Below are 19284 nucleotides of genomic sequence, written 5' to 3'. Positions count from 1 at the left end.
GTATACCTTGCAAAATAGACACCTGCAGTGGATTCTATGTTGGTAAACTGTAAAGGGTGCTGAAAAATAGAATTTACGAGCATTTATATGAAATTAAGAACAAGAAGGATACAAATGCATTGTATAAGCATTCCCTTTCTTGTCCAGCATTTTCAAGTTTTAAATTTGGTATTTTGGATACGGTGGACATAGATTTGAGAGGTGGTGATTGGAAGAATTTTTTATGTAAAAAAGAGCTGCAATGGCATCTTAGACTAGCTGCCAGTATTCCACCAGGAATTAATGACGCTTTATCAATAGTTCAAGCCTTGAAAGAAAAGTCTATAATATTATGAGCACCTTTAACCATTTTTATTCAATTATTTATTTTTTTTTAATTAAAATACATTTTAAGTAATGTTTGTTTATATATCAATGTTCTTTAGGTCTTATAATGTATTATTTTAGTTTTATCATAACAATTTCATACATTGGATTTTAACATACAATATATAGGTCAGGCTGCATTCCTTTTTAACGTGATGATTTTTTCAAAGATCATTAGCTTGTTTGCTATTAATTGTGATGGAGGAGCTGATATAGAAATGGGTTTAATAATGTTTATGCTTATTCTGATGAAGTCTTCTGTGTGAGAGATGAAAGCGCTCGATGTGTGTGATTTTCTACTGGAATAAAATAGAGTCTGTTTTCAGGCTTGCCTTGGTACATTTTCATTCCATTTCATAACTACACTTGATGGAATGATAAACTACCTGGGAGGAAGTCCCAAGCAAGGAAAGAACAGAAGATTTACTCTCAGAGTCAGGAAGATCAGAAAGAACCTGACAGGCCTGAGAAAGAAGAGCCAAGACATACCTAGAGATATGGGTCTGATAATTAATAGCCCTAAAGCTAGGATAGCCAAAGTATAAACCTTCTTACCCAGCCTATGAAGCTGTATTTTTTCCCTGACCTGCATATAAATTATAATTGCTTTTTAGCAATCATATTATAGCATCATTAATAAACTAAAATTAATATACATTTTAATATGCTGGTCTTGTCCCATAACAACACCAAATAGAAAAACTTTTCCATTTAGACTAGTAGGATATTTTAGTAGTAGGTTTCCTGTCCTCCTGCAGGACCTGCAGCACATCCTCAGAAAAAAAGGTGTCTATGAGGGATCAAAACCCTATCACCCACAGTGTCAGTTGAAGTGGAGACAGGTGGGGATGGATGAGAGACCCCTTGTCTTGTGTGAGGAGATCCACCCTGTGAGGTGACTTGTGATGATTGCCCTTGGATAGATACAATAGTAGAGGGAACCAGTGCTGTCGTGGCCAAAAGGGAGTCACCAACAAGATTTTGGGAGCATCCTGTTGAATCTTGAACAGGACTCTCAGAATGACAGGAAGGGGAGGGAATGCATAAAGAAACATCCCCGTCCAAGAAAATGAGAGGACGTCCACCTTCCTGATCAAAGGACCTGGGACCCTGGCACAAAACAAAGAAAGTTGTCTGTTGAGAGGGGAGGCAAAGAACTCTACTTGAGGAGTACCCCACTGGTGAACAATGCCCAGAAGCACATCACTGTGAAGCATCCATTTGTAGGATTGAGTGAAGGACCTGCTCAGATTGTCTGCCACAGTGTTCTGATCTGAAGGAATATAAACTGCCTGAAGAGTCACTTGATATTGGATAGCCAGATCCCATACCAGAAGTGCCAGTCAGCACAGATGGTAAGATCTCATACCCCCCCCCCCCCCGTTTGGTGATGTACCACATGACTGTGGTATTGTCTGTGAATACCTTGAGAGGCCCCGGAGAGAAGAAAGGATGAAAGGCCTGAAGAGCCAGCTTAAGATATCTCATCTGTTTGATGTTCATGTGCTTCTTCTGCTGATGAAGCAACCACACTCCCTGAACCCTCAGGGAGCCACACGTTGCTTCCCATCCCATATCTGAAGCACCTGTGAACAGACCCTGAGAGGGAAGAGGAGTTTGAAAAGGCAGCTCTGGATTCAGAGACAACTGCTGAATCTACCATAAAACTTCTTCCTTGAGACACAGGAGAAGAACAGAAAAGTCTAGAGGATGCGCATGCTAAAGCCACACTGACTTCAGAAACCACTGGAACTTCCTCATGTGGTGCTTGGCTAGAGGGAGCATTGGAATGGTGAAAGCCATGATCCCCAGAGCTCTCAGAAACTCCCTGGCTGAAATGGAAGCCAGGGGAAGAAGAGTTTGAAAGAAAAAAATGAGAATCAATGCCTTTGGAGAAGACAGGGATGCCAGCATTGGCACTGTTCGAATCCTGAAACCCAGAAAGACATGATCCTAAGAAGGAGTGAGGGAAGACTATTTGAAGTTTATTGTGAACCCCAGGCTCTGAAGAAGAGAAATGGCAAAATGAAGATTTTGCAAAAGGACGTCTGGAGAAGATGGCTGAATCAGCAGGTTGTTTAAATAAGGAAAGATTTGGATCCCTTGAAGCCTGCAAAAGGCAATCACAGGAGCGAGGCATTTGGTGAATACCCTTGGGGCAGTAGAAAGCCCAAAGGGCAAATCACAGATCTGAAAATGCCAGGAAGCAACAGAGAAATGCAAAAATTTCCTTAAAAGAAGATGGATCGGAATATGAAGAAAAGTATCCTTGAAGTCCAGAGACACCAGAAATGCCTGAGGGAGCAAGAGAGGAAAAATGGACTGAAGGGACAACATCTGAAAGGAAGGACCCTTCTGAAAAGTGTTCAGATGGGAGAGGTCTAGAATAGGTCTCCAAGTACCTTCATTTCTGGGCAATAAAGACATTCTTGAGTAAAACCTTTTCCTCCTTTGGGACACAGGCACCTCTTGAATAGTAACCTGAAACAAGAGGTCTTGAGAACCTCTGGGAGAAAAGGAATTTCTTCTCAAGGAGGCTGAGGAATGCCCATAAGAATGGTGGGAAAGCCAGACCATGAAGTACCTTTGCCGCATGATTAACAGAACCCAAGAATCCTGGGTAATTCAGAGCCAAACAGGAAGAGAAAGAGAAAGGTGAAAAACAAAGACATGCTTAAACTCCTGTAAAGCCTTCCCCTTGTCCTGAAGAGACTTAAATAACCCAGTATCCACTCCACCAAGCAAAAGATTATTATCCAGAGGAACACCCATTAACTTAGCCTTAATATCATCGGGCAAAGGTTAAAGCCTAACCAAAGAATATCTCCTCAGAACTGAACCAAAAGCAGCAGCCTTAGATGAGGCATCTGCTGCTCCATAACTACATTTAGATGGTATATTATCAGTAAAAGGGGTTCAAACTAACCCTAGTGAAATTAGGAATTATGAACATGCTTGTATAGTACAACACAGTCCCATGTCTGGGAAAGTGAAAAACATGTTAAAAAAGAACTGGAGTATATTCAGGGTAAACAATGATGTTTCATCTGTAGTGGGGGAAAAGCCAGTTCTTATTAGCGAAGTTGGTATGAACCTCAAGAAGCTTATGGAAAGTAAGGTAGATATAAATAAAAATAGTGAACAGGGTACTACACCTTGTGGTAGATGCTCTCAATGTATTAATATTATTAACTCATCCCATATATGTCTAGCAAATAAGATGGCAACACAGATCAAATTTAAGAAAGGGAATTATTTTACCAATAGGGTGGTATACCTTGCAAAATAGACACCTGCAGTGGATTCTATGTTGGTAAACTGGAAAAGGTGCTGAAAAATAGAATTTACGAGCATTTATATGAAATTAAGAACAAGAAGGATACAAATGCATTGTATAAGCATTCCCTTTCCTGTCCAGCATTTTCAAGTTTTAAATTTGGTATTTTGGATACGGTGGACATAGATTTGGGAGGTGGTGATTGGAAGAATTTTTTATGTAAAAAAGAGCTGCAATGGCATCTTAGACTAGCTGCCAGTATTCCACCAGGAATTAATGACGCTTTATCAATAGTTCAAGCCTTGAAAGAAAAGTCTATAATATTATGAGCACCTTTAACCATTTTTATTCAATTATTTATTTTTTTTAATTAAAATACATTTTAAGTAATGTTTGTTTATATATCAATGTTCTTTAGGTCTTATAATGTATTATTTTAGTTTTATCATAACAATTTCATACATTGGATTTTAACATACAATATACAGGTCAGGCTGCATTTCTTTTTAACGTGATGATTTTTTCAAAGATCATTAGCTTATTTGCTATTAATTGTGATGGAGGAGCTGATATAGAAATGGGTTTAATAATGTTTATGCTTATTCTGATGACGTCTTCTGTGTGAGAGATGAAAGCGCTCGATGTGTGTGATTTTCTACTGGAATAAAATAGAGTCTGTTTTCAGGCTTGCCTTGGTACATTTTCATTCCATTTCATAACTACACTTGATGGAATGACAAACTACCTGGGAGGAAGTCCCAAGCAAGGAAATAACAGAAGATTTACTCTCAGAGTCAGGAAGATCAGAAAGAACCTGACAGGCCTGAGAAAGAAGAGCCAAGACATACCTAGAGATATAGGTCTGATAATTAATAGCCCTAAAGCTAGGATAGCCAAAGTATAAACCTTCTTACCCAGCCTATCCATGGTTCTACTGTCCTTGTCAGAAGGCAGGAACTTGGACAAAGGAAGCAATTGAGATGGTTTATTAGAGGCTACAGATACCACAGAGTGGTCAGCAGCAGGACATTTAAACAAAAAGGAACAATCCTCAGGCAACCTATTAAACCTATCAGATTTCTTGGAGGAGGGGGGAGAAAATCTGGTGCTTTAGAGGCATTGAAAAAAAACATCCAATAAAGCAAGCAAGACAGGAGGAATGGCCGCAAGTTTAGGAGATTCCATCTGCAGTAACTCATAGTACGTCTTATCAATATCCGAAACCTGGGCACAATCCCACTTAAAAAATTCCATCAAACTAGAGATTGCGTCCCCAAAGGAAATTTCCTCAAAAGGATTACCTAGAGTATGAGAATCCTCCTCCTGAGACCTATTGTCTAAAGGAGAAGGAATTTAGGTGGTATAAGCAAGGGAGTCATCATCAGAATCCACCTCGTAAGAATTTAATTTTCTGGGCCTTTTAGGGGAAGAAGAGGACCAAGGAGGAGCAGGAACCAAAACCCCTTCTGGAGGCCTCAGTGACAGTAAAGCATTAAGTAACCCCTGAATAAAGGCCTCCCACTCACTTTGTGGATCCCTAGGAGCAGAAGAAATATGATTAGTTTTCTGTTTCTTTTCAAGGGGACATCCGTCCTAGAAACCTGAGTAGGCCCAGACTCAGGATGACATTCCACAACAGTAGTAGGAACCTCTTCCCTAAAGAGAAACTGCAGAACCCCTCTAGACCCCTCAGAAACAGTCAACCTTGGGTCCCTCTGAACACCCAAAATGGACATCTGCAAAGCCTCGTTGGATGTGCTGCCCACCAGATCCTCACTGGCCTCCAACCCAGACACAGTAGAAGAATCTGACAAAACAACTGGGCGAGCCTCCGGGTTCATAATAACCTCAGGAGAAATTCTCCCAGCAGAAGCTGGACAGCAGAAGATTCTGATCTTACCTTATGCACCTTCTTCTTCCCTGACAGCTGACCCTTGGGGCAGAAAGTTCCATCCATAGTATTTGCAGCAAGAAGCTTAAGACACTGGTTCTCAAGATACAATGAAAGGAAAGAAAGCCTACTATGAAGAGTTTTGGGGACAAATGCCTGACAAATTGATCAGGATATATGGTCGTGAGCAGCACCTAGGCAAAAAAGACACTTATTGTGGCAGTCTTTATGGGGAAACAGTCTCCCACACTGACACTTACCCTTCTTGGATGACATTAACCCCAAACAGCACAAAACAAACAGAAAAAGTAACCAGAAATCCAAATGGGTACTTATCTGCAAGTGTAAGGGCTCCAGCAAACAAGAATAAGCACAGAAATGCCAGCAAACAGAAAAACAGTAAAAAAACAGGCTAAGGTAATGACTGACGGTTATAACAGTGTTCAGACTGGCGGCAAAGAAGTTCTGAGGATGGTACACCTGAACGTCACCTTTATGCCCTACCCTATGCAAGGAGTGTGCAGGTGACGTTCAGCATACCTTAAAGCAACGGTAGACTTTGGTAAATTAGTCGGTCGGTGGGCTTCACGGCAGGGAATCCCCATTTGTAAGGAATAGTGCAGCGGTGAATGTAAGGACATCAGTAATGTTCCCCATCCCATTATTTTTCTTATGCTAGTTAAGCTGATGGGATACATGTTGCTTTTATTTAATTAGATTTCTGTGGTAATTTTTAAGTTTGTGTTTTTCTTCTGCTTTAATATGCATCTGCATTCATGCAGTATTTTATTTTTGTTTACTGTTATCTTTAATTTTACTTAACTCTTAAGTCAAGCAGTACAATGCAATCTTTCTGTTCCATTTCTGTGTGTGTGTGTTTGTGTGTGTTTGTTAATTTGACTGAGTGGTTGCTTTCTGTTGCTATGATGACTGTTTTTGCTTCACTTTATACACTTCCTGTCCTTCCTACAGTGCTTTTTTTCCCATTTCTGAACTTCATGCCTTCATTTTCTTCAGAAGTTTATGCTTTTCTGTTTTGGGTATCATTCACTGTTCCTAATTAGGTAATGTACTTTAATTTGAGTTGCTAGAGATTTTATTACTGTAAAGTGTGCTTAAAATGTATCACAGTCTGAAATCCTGTTTAGTTCTATTTCTTTTTAATATATATCTTTTTATTATTTATTTATTTATGCATGCACAGTTACTAGTGTTTTTCAGTTGTGGTGTGTCAAAGGAAAAAAACTTCAAAGACCAATACACGTAAGGTTCAGTTAAAGCACATTTAATAACTTGCAGCAAGGAGACAAAAACATGCAAATACAAGAGTTTGCCTAACTACTAACAGGAAGTATGCTATTCTTATACTGTTTTACAAGACATGGCCTTCTATAGCTGACGTAATCAAACACAACTTTCAGTATTGTTCTACAGCAGATGTTACTCAGATTTTCTGCTGACATGACTAGATTTGTGAGAAACTTTTGAGAAAAACAACCTGGCCTTGGTGGGGACTAGCCCGTTACAAGCTTCTATTGTATAGTTCTAATGCATGTGTTACATTTCAAGGTACTTTTCTAGCTCAGACACAGGCAAATGCTGATTGCAGTTCATATTTTCAAGCAGTCTTTGTTCTAATTATCTATAGCTTCTGCAGCTGTGTATTTTCTCACAGCACAAGCGGAACTCCTCATCTAAGTTTCATAACATTTATACAAGTGGTATTGTTCTATTCGTTATTTTCCTAACACTAGCAGAAATCATCTGCTTCTCAGTAATTTTCCAAGGCATAAACAAAGATTTTAGCTGCGCATATTTCATGACAATACAAGGTCAGAAAGCTTCCGCAATTTGTACAGATTTATGCAGTGTAAAATAGAATAAATGTGTTAACCCTTTTCAAGCTCTAAATGCACTAAGCATATTACTAATACATATACTAATACATATTTTTCTGACATTCCCCCCCTTTTAATACTTTTATTCTACTTTCAAAATAAGCATAAACAGTTTTTTTCTTCTCCTAACCTCTTCCTACTCAGGATTTGCAGTTAATAGAGTCATTCAGTTTAAACTTATGAAAGCATTTCAGTTTTTCAATAGTTCTTCAAACTCAGCACTTTGATATAAGGTCTCAGAAACTGAAGGGTCTATAAAGTCTTTAATCAGTCTTTTCATGCAGGGGATGCCACAACAAACACATACTCTCAGTAGGAGCATTCCTACACAAATGGCAATCAGGATGTTCATTAGGATGGTACCCCACCCCCCAAACCATTTCTGGAAAAAGTCCATCAGTGGGTTTGGGCCTGGTTTGGTCATGGCCGACACTTGCTGAATTACCTCAAGATGATTGTCTATCTCGTGTTTATGGTCAGGAATATATGAACAGCACTCTTCCTGGATTAAAGCGCAAGTACCACCTCTTGCCGCTAGGGTGAAGTCGAGAGCCATGTGGTTTTGAAGCACTACAGTTCTCATGGCATTCAGTTCATCAGTCACCAATTCAAGAGCAGAAAAAGTTGCATTGCTCATTACTTCGAGAAGTTTAGACAGTTTTCTCAGCTCCCAGATCGATTTCACTGCTCCATATGCTGGTAATATGCCTGCCCACGATATAACACTATCACTCAAGTCCATATGTGTCAGTCCATTTCCTATAGAATGATGGTTTTTCCAATGTACATCGATTTGTCCCACTGGATTTACAGGTTTCTTGACGACCTCTCAGACATTTCGAATTTTTCCTCGAGGCAAAACTGCAGTGTGTCGTATGGCCAGAACCAGGTAACCCAAAAAACAACTGCCGGACCAATTCTCAGGTAACCATTTGTATGCCTTTCTGCCACACACAAAATAACAGTCCCCTACTTTAGTAGTAACCTTACTGTGAATATACACTCACCCTGCATGAAACATTTTTCTATCAATTATAGACAGTTGTTTATAAAGAACAGAATTATGTTTTACTTCATCAAGTGTTTTGTGCATCAATCCAAGAAATGAATCATAGTTTGTATTACAATAAAAATCTGCATTGTTACCTTTAGTGTAACATTTATAAGGAACAGTCACATCGCAATTGCTCCAACCCACCTGAACAGTATCATTTTTATAAAAACACACAGTTCCCTTTTGTGGAACAGACAAGTGCAATGCTATTTTATCTTGTGATGCAATGGTTGAGGTATCATAAATCAAATATTCCCAGGTCTCATTGACCCCTAGGGGGACCGTAGTCATTAATAACCCCCCGTATGTTGTCAGCAAAGCTGTGCAAATCCAGCAATTCGAAACATTGAAAGTCTCAGTATACACATATTTAATTGCCTGGTAAGTGTTAAAGTTTGGATGCCAGTCTATGAGTAAAGCTTCACGTTTATTCAGTTCAGTTTGTGTGGCTGGGAAAAGGAAAGGCCACAGCAAAAAGTTTATTGTCACTAGTACAGTTAACAGGATGATTATGCAATACTTCTGAGGAAAGGGTTGTTCTGCATTCCTGTTTCTTCTGGACTCTTATCATTTTTACTCTTGGCATGTGATAAGATTTTTGTCCAGTTCAAAGTTTTTGACTAGTTTGCAGTGCATCAGGTGGATCCAGGAGGTGCGCTCTGCGATCTTGACTGCAGTGGGTGTCGACAGAAGCACTTGATATGGACCTTCCCACTTTGGTGACACCCAATTCTTTTTCTTTATTGTCTTCACCCATATCCAGGTACCTCGGACCACTGCCACTTCTGACGATCTGGTTTGTTCTTTATCTGAAACAGAATTTGACTGCAACAAATGTTTAGAATTTAACAGATTTCTCATGTACTCTGCGAGTGTACAGTCGGCTTCCTGGTCTGTGAGGTATATAATAAGCCCTTCCAAATAGTTTTTCAAAAGGAGTCAATCCTTTTGCATTCAGAACAGTTCTCATGCTCAACAGTGCCAGGGGCAGACAGTACACCCAATTCCTCTGTGTTTCTACTATTAACTTCCTTAGCTTACTCTTTAAAATCCCATTATGCCTCTCTATTAGCCCTGCAGATTGTGGCTGGTATGCACAATGATTTTTTAAAGAAATACCAAAATGTTTACTTAACTGTTGTATGGTCTTGTTTACGAAGTGTGTGCCGTTGTCACTGTAGATCCTTTCCGGAATGCGGAATCTAGGAATGATTTATTTAACGAGAATTTTCGCCACGGTTGCAGCATCTGGATTTTTAGTCGGAAAGGCTTCCACCCATCTGGAAAACATATCTACAATGACAAGACAATACTTCTTATTTTCAATTTGTTCAATTCTATAAAATCCATACAGATAGTATGAAATGGATACGGTGGTGTAGGGAAACTCCCTTGCTTGGGATTTAACGCCCCTTGTGCATGATGTTTATTACAAAAGTGGCACATTGAACAAAATTTTTTAGAGTAGTTTAAGAATCCGTATGTCGTGAACACTTGGTTCACCAGCTGTACCATCCCCCCTGTTGAGACATGGCACTGCCCATGGCTCAACAAAGCTGCATATCTAAACAAATTAGATGGCAATATCAGTTTCCCTTCTTTAGAGATGTACAGCCAATTTTCGAGAATTGTTCCTCGTTTTACCCATCTTTGTTTTTCAGCTTGCACAGTAAGTGTTTGCATTGTCTTTAACATTTCTACATCTAAAATCTCAGAGGGTTGTAATTCCTCATTCAAAAGAAATACTTCTGAAGCTGCCTGCTTTGCAGCTGTATCAGCTCTCGCATTACCTTTTGAAACCCTATCCTGTTGCTTGGTATGAGCTGTGCATTTACAAATGGCTACTTTCTGAGGTAACTGAATAGATTCTAAGAGATCTAAAATAAACTGTGCATGATTGATTGGTTTGCCAGTAGATCTTATCATTCCTCGATTTTTCCACTGTTGCGCAAAAACATGTACAGTAGAAAAAGCATACTGGCTGTCAGTAAAAATGTTTACACATTTACCCTTTGCTAAGGTACATGCCCGTGTCAAGGCAATCAATTCTGCTGCCTGTGCAGATAAATTGTGTGGTAAAGATTTCGCTTCTATAATGTCAGTATCAGAAACTACTGCATATCCTACTAGGTTCTGTCCTGCAGGACTCCTTTTGCACGAGCCATCCACGTAGTATGTCACCTCGGCATCATCCAAGGGGACATCCTTGAGATCTTTTCTAGGCAGTGTCTTTTGCTCAATCACCTGCAGGCAGCTGTGTGGTGTGCCATCTGCAGGGGTTGGGAGCAAGGTAGAACGGTTCAAAGTCATACATCATTCAATTGTCATATGAGGTTGGCTCAACAATATAGTCATACAGGAAAGATGCCTAGCAAGGGAAAGATATGCTACCTTCTCTTGCAGTAAAATAATCGTGACTGCATGAGGCACTCTCAATGTGAGAGGGTGGAACAAAACTACTGAGGCTGAAGCCTATACTGCCATTGCAGCTGCAACTACTGCTTGTACACAGTGAGGTAAAGACCGTGCCACTGGGTCCAATTGTGATGAATAATAAGCAATAGGGCATTGCTTGTCACCATGCTGCTGTGTTAACACTGACGTCATATAACCTTGCTTACAATCTACAGTTTGGAAAAAATGTTTATGATAGTTTGGTAAGCCCAAAACTAATGAGGACGCTATTAACTGTTTCAGTTTGCAGAAAGCAGATTCTGCTTCTGGTGTCCATCGTAACAAATCCTGTGCTGCCATAGGCTTTTTATAAATCAGGTTAGTCAGCGGTGCAGATTCTAAGACATAGTTTGGAATCCAGCGCCGACAAAAATTAGTCGTACCCAGGAAGGACATCATTTCCTTCTTGGTAGTGGGTTTTGGTGCTTGTAAAATCGCTATTTTTCTGTCTTTATCTAATGTCCTACCCTCCTTGCATATTACATATCCTAGGTATTTAACTTGTTTTTTCCAAAGCTGCAGTTTATTTTTGCTTACTTTATGTCCTTCAGTTGCTAAAAATTGTAATAGCACTATGGTATCTTCTTTGCAATCTTGCTGGGTGGGGGCCGCCAGCAGGATGTCATCAACATAAAGTAAAATCTGACTACCTCTCGGTGGGGTAAATCCCGCCAAGTTGCTTGCCATTTCTTGTGAGAATATTGTCGGACTTTCACAATATCCCTGTGGTAGTCACGTATATGTATACCTTTTCCCCTGAAATGTGAATGCAAACCAATACTGGCTGTCAGGGTGTATCGGTATCGAGAAGAACGCATTGCTGATATCTACCACAGAAAAATATTTCTGTTGAGGTTTTAAATCATTCAACAGGGTGTGTGGGTCTGGCGCCGTAGGTGCCCTTGGTATTACTGCATCATTTACGGCTTGTAAATCTTGGACCATACGCCATTCTCCATTTGCTTTCTTAACAGGAAATAAGGGCGTATTGCATGGTGAATCAGGAGATTCCACCAGCACCCCTTCCTTAAGTAAAGCTGCTATAATAGGTTTGATTCCTACCTCTGCATCTTTTCTTAAGGGATACTGTTTTTCTGTGGTCTAAATGCTGACTTTGGCATAATAGTAACTGGTCCCCCTGTATGAATAAGTCCTACATCTGACTTTCCTGTTGACCAAAGAGTTTCTGGTATATTCTGTAAGGCATTCTCTTCCTCCTTCAATAGGAGTGCTAATCAGCTGTCCTTGCTAGACTGCAAGTGTACAGCTGGGTGGGTCTGAGTTATCCAATTCAACTTCTGCATTTGTATTCCCTGTTCTGACAGTTCTAACTCTTGTCTGTTTTTTCCCATCTCGTGACTTTTTCTCCTAAGTCTACCCATTTTACATTCTTGTCCTTAGTTAAGCTAACATGTGGTAATTGATTAGATTTATAGAGTGCAAAGAATTCCTGGGGCAATGAACAGCTGGCTACACTGTTCCCTTCTGTGTCCCAGTACAGATTACATAATATCAATCTGTTTGCACGATTTCTAAACAATTCTTGCTCATATTCCTTATCAGGTCCTGGTGTGTTACAATAATACAGAATGTACAGTGCAACAAATGTTGTTTATCAATGTCAAGGGAGGGGAACTTGCTGATGGCTACATTCATCAACTCTTCGGTTACTGCCCCTGGACCAGTCGTAACCAAGTCCTGGTTGTACCAATAAAACATTTCACCCTCCGATTGCACTGCAAAGGTATCAACTTGTCACTGTGCTTCCATACCCTGCATAGTCGGAACTACTGCTATACTAAATAGCTGCATAAGGTCTCTGCCCAAGAGATTTACTGGGCATTTTGCAGAAACAACAATTTTACTTTTCTTATTGCAATATTATGGGAGAGGGGCTCCCGATACAGCTGTCCATTAGCTGCTTTCACTAGTATGTAATCAGATGACTCTGAATTCTCTGGCAGTTTGGAGGGATGTATCAGGGTCCGTGATGCCCCTGAGTCACACAAGAATCTGACTTACCTCTCTTCTACCAGAAGTGTAACTTCTGGTTTCATGTCTGCTAAATAGAGCTCTAAGCTCAATAAAGCTAAATCCAATATTTCATTTTCTTCACTATCCGTAACTTCCTGCACTTCCTCCATTCCTTCTGTCACATTCTCTACTCCCTCTATCACATTTTCATTTGTCATATCTCTGCTATCCCCTTCTAGTGATTCCTGACTATCATATAGTCAGTCCTCACTTTACTTGTCTTCCGTGGTTGCCTTCTTGTTTTTCTTGCAATCCCTTGCCAAGTGTCCCTTTTTACCGCATTTAAAACATTCACCCCTTTTCTTTCGCCCCTCAAAGTCCTCTGATCGCTGATCAGATTGTTTGTTTCCCTGGACATTTCTTTTGCCCTTTTTCCCGGACTGTACTACATAAATGTCTGCTCCATCTTCTACAGAAAATACTTGGGCTTTCTTTTTCTTTTTGCTATTAAAATGCCTTTTGGCATGCCTAGCATATTCAATTAATGACTGTAATCTGCTTGTACGGTGATCTACCATGTGCTTTGTAATAAAATTGCTTATGGGTGCAATACTGCCTTTCCAAAATGCATTCTTTAGCTGCTGCTCATATGGGGAATCATTTGTCTGATCTTCAGGAACCTGCATTCCATAATGGTTATTAAAAAATTCTAACAGTCTGGCATAATATCTGTCAACAGTTTTGCCTTCTTGTTGGATGCATTGATTAATGCAAGTCCAGTCCGCCCTAGGCTTCCATTTCTGAGAAATGCGGTCTCTAAGACCTTTCACTCTGTTGTCTAGTTCTGTGCTGCTATGTGGGAGGGGCCTGAGCGCAGCATCACGGGGATTCCAGTCGCCACTAATCATGTGCCAATCTGGTCCCACAATTTGTCTGACTACTTTTTATACCTCTTCTCCGTTTAAATTATAACTTAGCCTCATTCCTTGCAAATCTTCTAAGAACTTTCTAAAATTAACTTTTGGATGGGGAATTCCCTCAGTGACTTTCCGGATGTCTTCCGGAGTCCAGGGTCTATACACTAGAATAGTTGGATCCTGACCTTCTTGCCCTGCCTGAGGATTAGGCACTTCTATAAGTGGGCATATTTCTTCTTCACTCATAGATCATGAATTCCTATTCATTTGATATAGCTCAATGTCCCCTTTTGAATTACCTGCCCGTGTTCGAGACCTAGTCTCAATGGGATCTCTTATAAACGGTTTCACTTTTGTAGTGTCTCTATTTACAGTGACAGCAGGATATCGCGGGGGTGGACTAACTTGTTCACTTGCTTCATATTCCGGTAAGGGAGGTGGAGGGGCTGATGCTATTACTAAGTTATTGTCCTCCTTATCTAAAAACATTGCTTTTGAATTATTATTCTTTTGTTCCCTACGGTTACTTCCTCAATCCACCTGTGTGCCTGAGGAATTCCTAATTGACGTTGCTTTTTTACCCGACCTTCGGAATCGGTTTTAAGCTGTTTGACAAGTTTGATAAGTGAGGATTTTTCTAATTTACCATCAAATTCATACTTATTAACCCATTTTGAGTAGTATTTACTATTATCAGCACGCTGTGACTGCATGTATTTCGCGTCTTCGGTTAACGGCGGATTTTTGGGATCTTTTTGTGCAATTACTACCCATTTTGTTCTACCCTTTTAATCGTTACGTAACTCCTTATTTTTAACGTGGTACCACTGATTTTGTTATAGTCTCTTCAGAATGACTGCCTACGTGCTCTGTTTCCCTGATCTATGACAAGACAGCAATCTTTTTTGTCCCTGACTTATAAAAATATAGTCCTGACAAAAACAATGCAAATCTAGTCCCTGATCTAAAGCAGAAAAAAAAGGTAGATTCACCTTACCTGAGCCTTCGTGATTGATCACCTGGTTCGTGTAAACCCATCCTTCAGTCGCAGATCAGAAAGTGGCTGGCCTCTTTTGTACGACAATTCAGTCGGAGGGCTTTTCAAATAAGAAGAACTGATGTGGTTTCTTCCCCGTACGGTTTCAAGCCACCTGGCCTGTCTGATCCGAGGCGAAGTGAGGGTTTCCGGTCCGAAGGACCAATCTGTCAAAGAAAAAAACTTCAAAGACCAATACACGTAAGGTTCAGTTAAGGCACATTTAATAACTTGCAGCAAGGAGACAAAAACATGCAAATACAAGATTTTGCCTAACTACTAACAGGAAGTATGCTATTCTTATACTGTTTTACAAGACATGGCCTTCTATAGCTGACGTAATCAAACACAACTTTCAGTATTGTTCTACAGCAGATGTTACTCAGATTTTCTGCTGACATGACTAGATTTGTGAGAAACTTTTGAGAAAAACAACCTGACCTTGGTGGGGACTAGCCCGTTACAAGCTTCTATTGTATAGTTCTAATGCATGTGTTACATTTCAAGGTACTTTTCTAGCTCAGACACAGGCAAATGCTGATTGCAGTTCATATTTTCAAGCAGTCTTTGTTCTAATTATCTATAGCTTCTGCAGCTGTGTATTTTCATACAGCACAAGCGGAACTCCTTGTCTAAGTTTCATAACATTTATACAAGTGGTATTGTTCTATTCATTATTTTCCTGACACAAGCAGAAATCATCTGCTTCTCAGTAAATTTCCAAGGCATAAGCAAAGATTTTAGCTGCACATATTTCATGACAATACAAGGTCAGAAAGCTTCTGCAATTTGTACAGATTTATGCAGTGTAAAATAGAATAAATGTGTTAACCCTTTTCAAGCTCTAAATGCACTAAGCATATTACTAATACATATACTAATACATATTTTTCTGACATGGTGTTTATTTCTAATGTTTGATATTATCTTTATGGATTTATTCCTGTGTGTGTGTGTGTGTCTGCGCACACGAGCATGGGAGCACGCGTGCGTATATGTGTGTATTTCTGTATTTGACAGTTGTCCCTGCTGAATGACTTTTCAAGAGCACATCCATAAAGCCTACTACAGCTATGTCTCAAACCTAAAAGGCAGCATACATCAGTGTGCCAAACTGGTGGACAATGGTTCCACCTTCACTGAGCAGAGCGACATGCTGAATCTGCTGTCTGAGAAAGTCAGCTCAAATTTCGGCCCCCACTCCCCACCTACCTCTCCCCATGAAATACCTACTAGTATAACCCCTCACAACTATTAACAGAGAGCAGGTCCTAGCAGCATTCACTAAAGCCAAAAATACAGCCTCAGTAGTCCTCAACACTATCATAAGATGCCTCCTAAATAGCATGAAATATGACCTAGCAGGACCATTTGAGTCACTTTTCAACTATAACCTCAAAACAGGCTTTGAACCATGAGAATGGAGGACTGCGATTGTTTATCCCACTTAATAGAGGTAGACCATCAACTGAACCTGGAAATTCCTGACCTATTAGTCTGACTAGTCTAATATGCAAAGCCATGTAATGAATTATCATGGAAATGATCAGTAAAGACATAGCCAACCTAAAGACACTGTTCCCAACTCAGACTGATTTTTTCAAGGGAAGGTCATGCCTACTAAACCCGCTGGACTTTTTTGAGAAGGTCATCAAGGCAATAGATGAGGGGGGAAATGGTGTATATTGCCTATCTGGATCTGGCTAAGGTATTCCATACAACACCCCACTCAGGTATAGTTGACAAACTCAATGAACTAGACAGAAACACCTTCATAACTTACTAGATTGCTGGCAGGCTCACAGACAGGACCCAGGAAGTCAGGAATGGTGATATTACCTCCACTAAGAGAATAGTCACCAGCAGGGTACCTCGGGGCTCCATGCTGGGACTGCTCCTATGTGGCATCTACTTCTCAGAGGTAAAGGCTTATGTCAAGGGCCTTCAGATGACCAAATTCATAGATGACTGAAAATATGGAGCTATCATAGACTCCTCCCATGACACAAACATCTTACAAGAGGGTCGATCACAGACAAATGAAGGGTGCCAAAGTCACTTACTAAAACTCAATGCCAAGAAATGCATTTTAGTGCCTTTTGGGAAAATGCCACCTAGGCTAATTATTCCATTGATAAGACACCCCTAAGAGTTGACCAAGTAGTCAGGAATCTAGGAACATATGTAGATAGTAATCTGGCCTTTGAACAATATGAGGCAAAGGTAGCAAGAAAATCATTCTATGTCACCCAACTTATAACGCATGGAATCCAGGTCCAAGTAAGTCATAATGCCTCTTATTCAGCCCTTATCAGACCCATCATTGAGTATAATGCACCGTCCAGCATGTACCTGGTCAGGCATGTGCAACAGTTGGCTCATCAAACAAAGGTTCCTTACTAGGAGAATCCAGGGTATAAAAACATTGTCCTATACTGTTCACCTTAAAGCCCTGTCCAACTGATGGACTTTTTGCACATCTACAAAATGAACAGCATCAGAAACAAGGATTTAAATTTTGCTCATGACAAGAATAAGGCATGTTGGCAAGACAGATATGTGTCTCAGGGGATCCCCATGCTCTTAAACAGGCTCCCCATCCATGTGAAGAAGAGTCCATCCATAACCCTATTTAAGTACAACCTCGACCAGTGGATGGGAAATTGGAAAATCACCCTGGTTCCAGTCCCCATGTCTCTGATAGAGGCAGACAGCAATGCCCAAATTAACATAACCTAACACATAAGTTCTAGAAACTTCCTAACTAACATACCCCTCCTAATAAACACACATGATACATGAGAACACAGTTGGGTTGGATTGCATGACTAGGCTTATAAAGGCCCTGGTGGTTGTTAGTCGAGTCTATACCTATGAAACTATGAACCTATAAGATGGTGGCAATTACTAGATTTCGTAGCATTTTAGAGAGTAGGGATCTGTGAGTAAATGAGATCTAGCAACACTGTGGAACTGATTTTATGCACACGTAGAGAATCCATTTCTAGTGTGTGTGTGTGTGTGTGTGTGTGTGTGTGTGTGTGTGTGTGTGTGTGTGTGTGTGTGTGTGTGTATGTATCTGTCTATATCTATATAGATATCTATATCTGTCTATCTATCTATATATATATATATATCTAGGTGACAATCAGAAGGTCAAAGTGGGTTCAGTCGAAGTCTGGAGGCCAAACGGTGACAATGTCAAACCCAACATTGTCAAAGTACAAATCTCACCCCCATCTCGACCCATGTTAAAGCCCATTCCGAGGTTTACGGCGAGTCGTATTTCGACAATGTCGGAAATTCGACATTGTCGGTTTCACGCAAGTGGGTCGATGATCCCATCATTCAATGGGGTCAGGTTCAACCTTCTGATGGTAAACCTATAGATATATATATATATATATATATATATATATATATATATATATATATATATATATACAGGCTTACTATCAAAATAAGGAATGTCACAATGTTTTTTATTTAAAAGACTGACGAATAATGTTGATTTTTGGAAGATCATTTAAAACAACAGTCGAATGTGACAAACACGAGGATCAACATTCAAACTCCTGAACTTCTGGTTTTGAAAATCCATGTTTCCATTTACTTTTTGCAGGGGGCAATCCCCCCTGCACCTCCCATGTGAGGGGCTGTGCCCCCACACCCTCTTCATATTATATATACCAACTCCTAAATCTTACTACAGTGAGGAAAAGGCTAAATTTCCCAATCTGCACTGTACCGTGATCTCCATTCAGAAAGTCAACTTCATATTAGCAAATGTATACTCACATTCACTAAAATAACTTCAACCACTTCCAGTTCAACATTACAACATTTTGAAAACAAGTATTAGACCAACCTGTATTTGCCCAAGTGCCATTCCTTAAAATTTGTTTGTGTGTGTGTGTGTGTGTGTGTGTGTGTGTGTGTGTGTGTGTGTGTGTGTGTGTGTGTGTGGGAAGGGGTAGGGGTCGACAGGGTTTGCACTGCAGAAATGATGTTTGTTTTTTCAGTTTTTATGTTGTTTCATTTGCCTGTATATTCAGTGATATTTTTGTTGATTTGGGCTTCTAAAGTAATTTTTTTCATGTATTCATTTTAAACCCATGTGTGTGTATGTACACATGCATACATGTATATATAGATATTTATATGTGTGTTAGTGTATGTGTCTATGCATTATTTTTTCTTTTATATCTGCTTACTGAATAGTACCTATAAAACAAGAGGCCTAAAAATGTTTGGATAACTGAATTACTGCTATGCAGCAAATGAAGGCTAGGGATTCAAGTCTATGTTTGTTTGCTTTAATAGTGTCTTTAATGGTACTTTTCTGTTAAGTGTAAGTTATTTTGATTGTGGAATCAATTAAGTATAATGGCATATGTATCAGACCTGGAAGGCTGCA

At 39.9% G+C, this 19284-nt stretch overlaps 1 protein-coding gene across 1 annotated transcript in view; it reads left to right on the top strand.

Moving 5' to 3' along the window:
* ALK (ALK receptor tyrosine kinase) overlaps nt 1-19284 on the top strand; it is a 1522063-nt gene that overhangs the window by 851920 nt on the left and 650859 nt on the right. The gene's annotated exons all lie outside the window — the stretch shown is intronic.

The sequence above is a fragment of the Protopterus annectens genome, chromosome 1.part2, assembly GCF_019279795.1.
Source record: "Protopterus annectens isolate FY-2018-M chromosome 1.part2, PAN1.0, whole genome shotgun sequence".
Lineage (NCBI taxonomy): Eukaryota > Metazoa > Chordata > Ceratodontiformes > Protopteridae > Protopterus > Protopterus annectens.
Note: the sequence above shows the minus strand (reverse complement) of the source record. Positions and strands in the feature narration are given on the sequence as shown.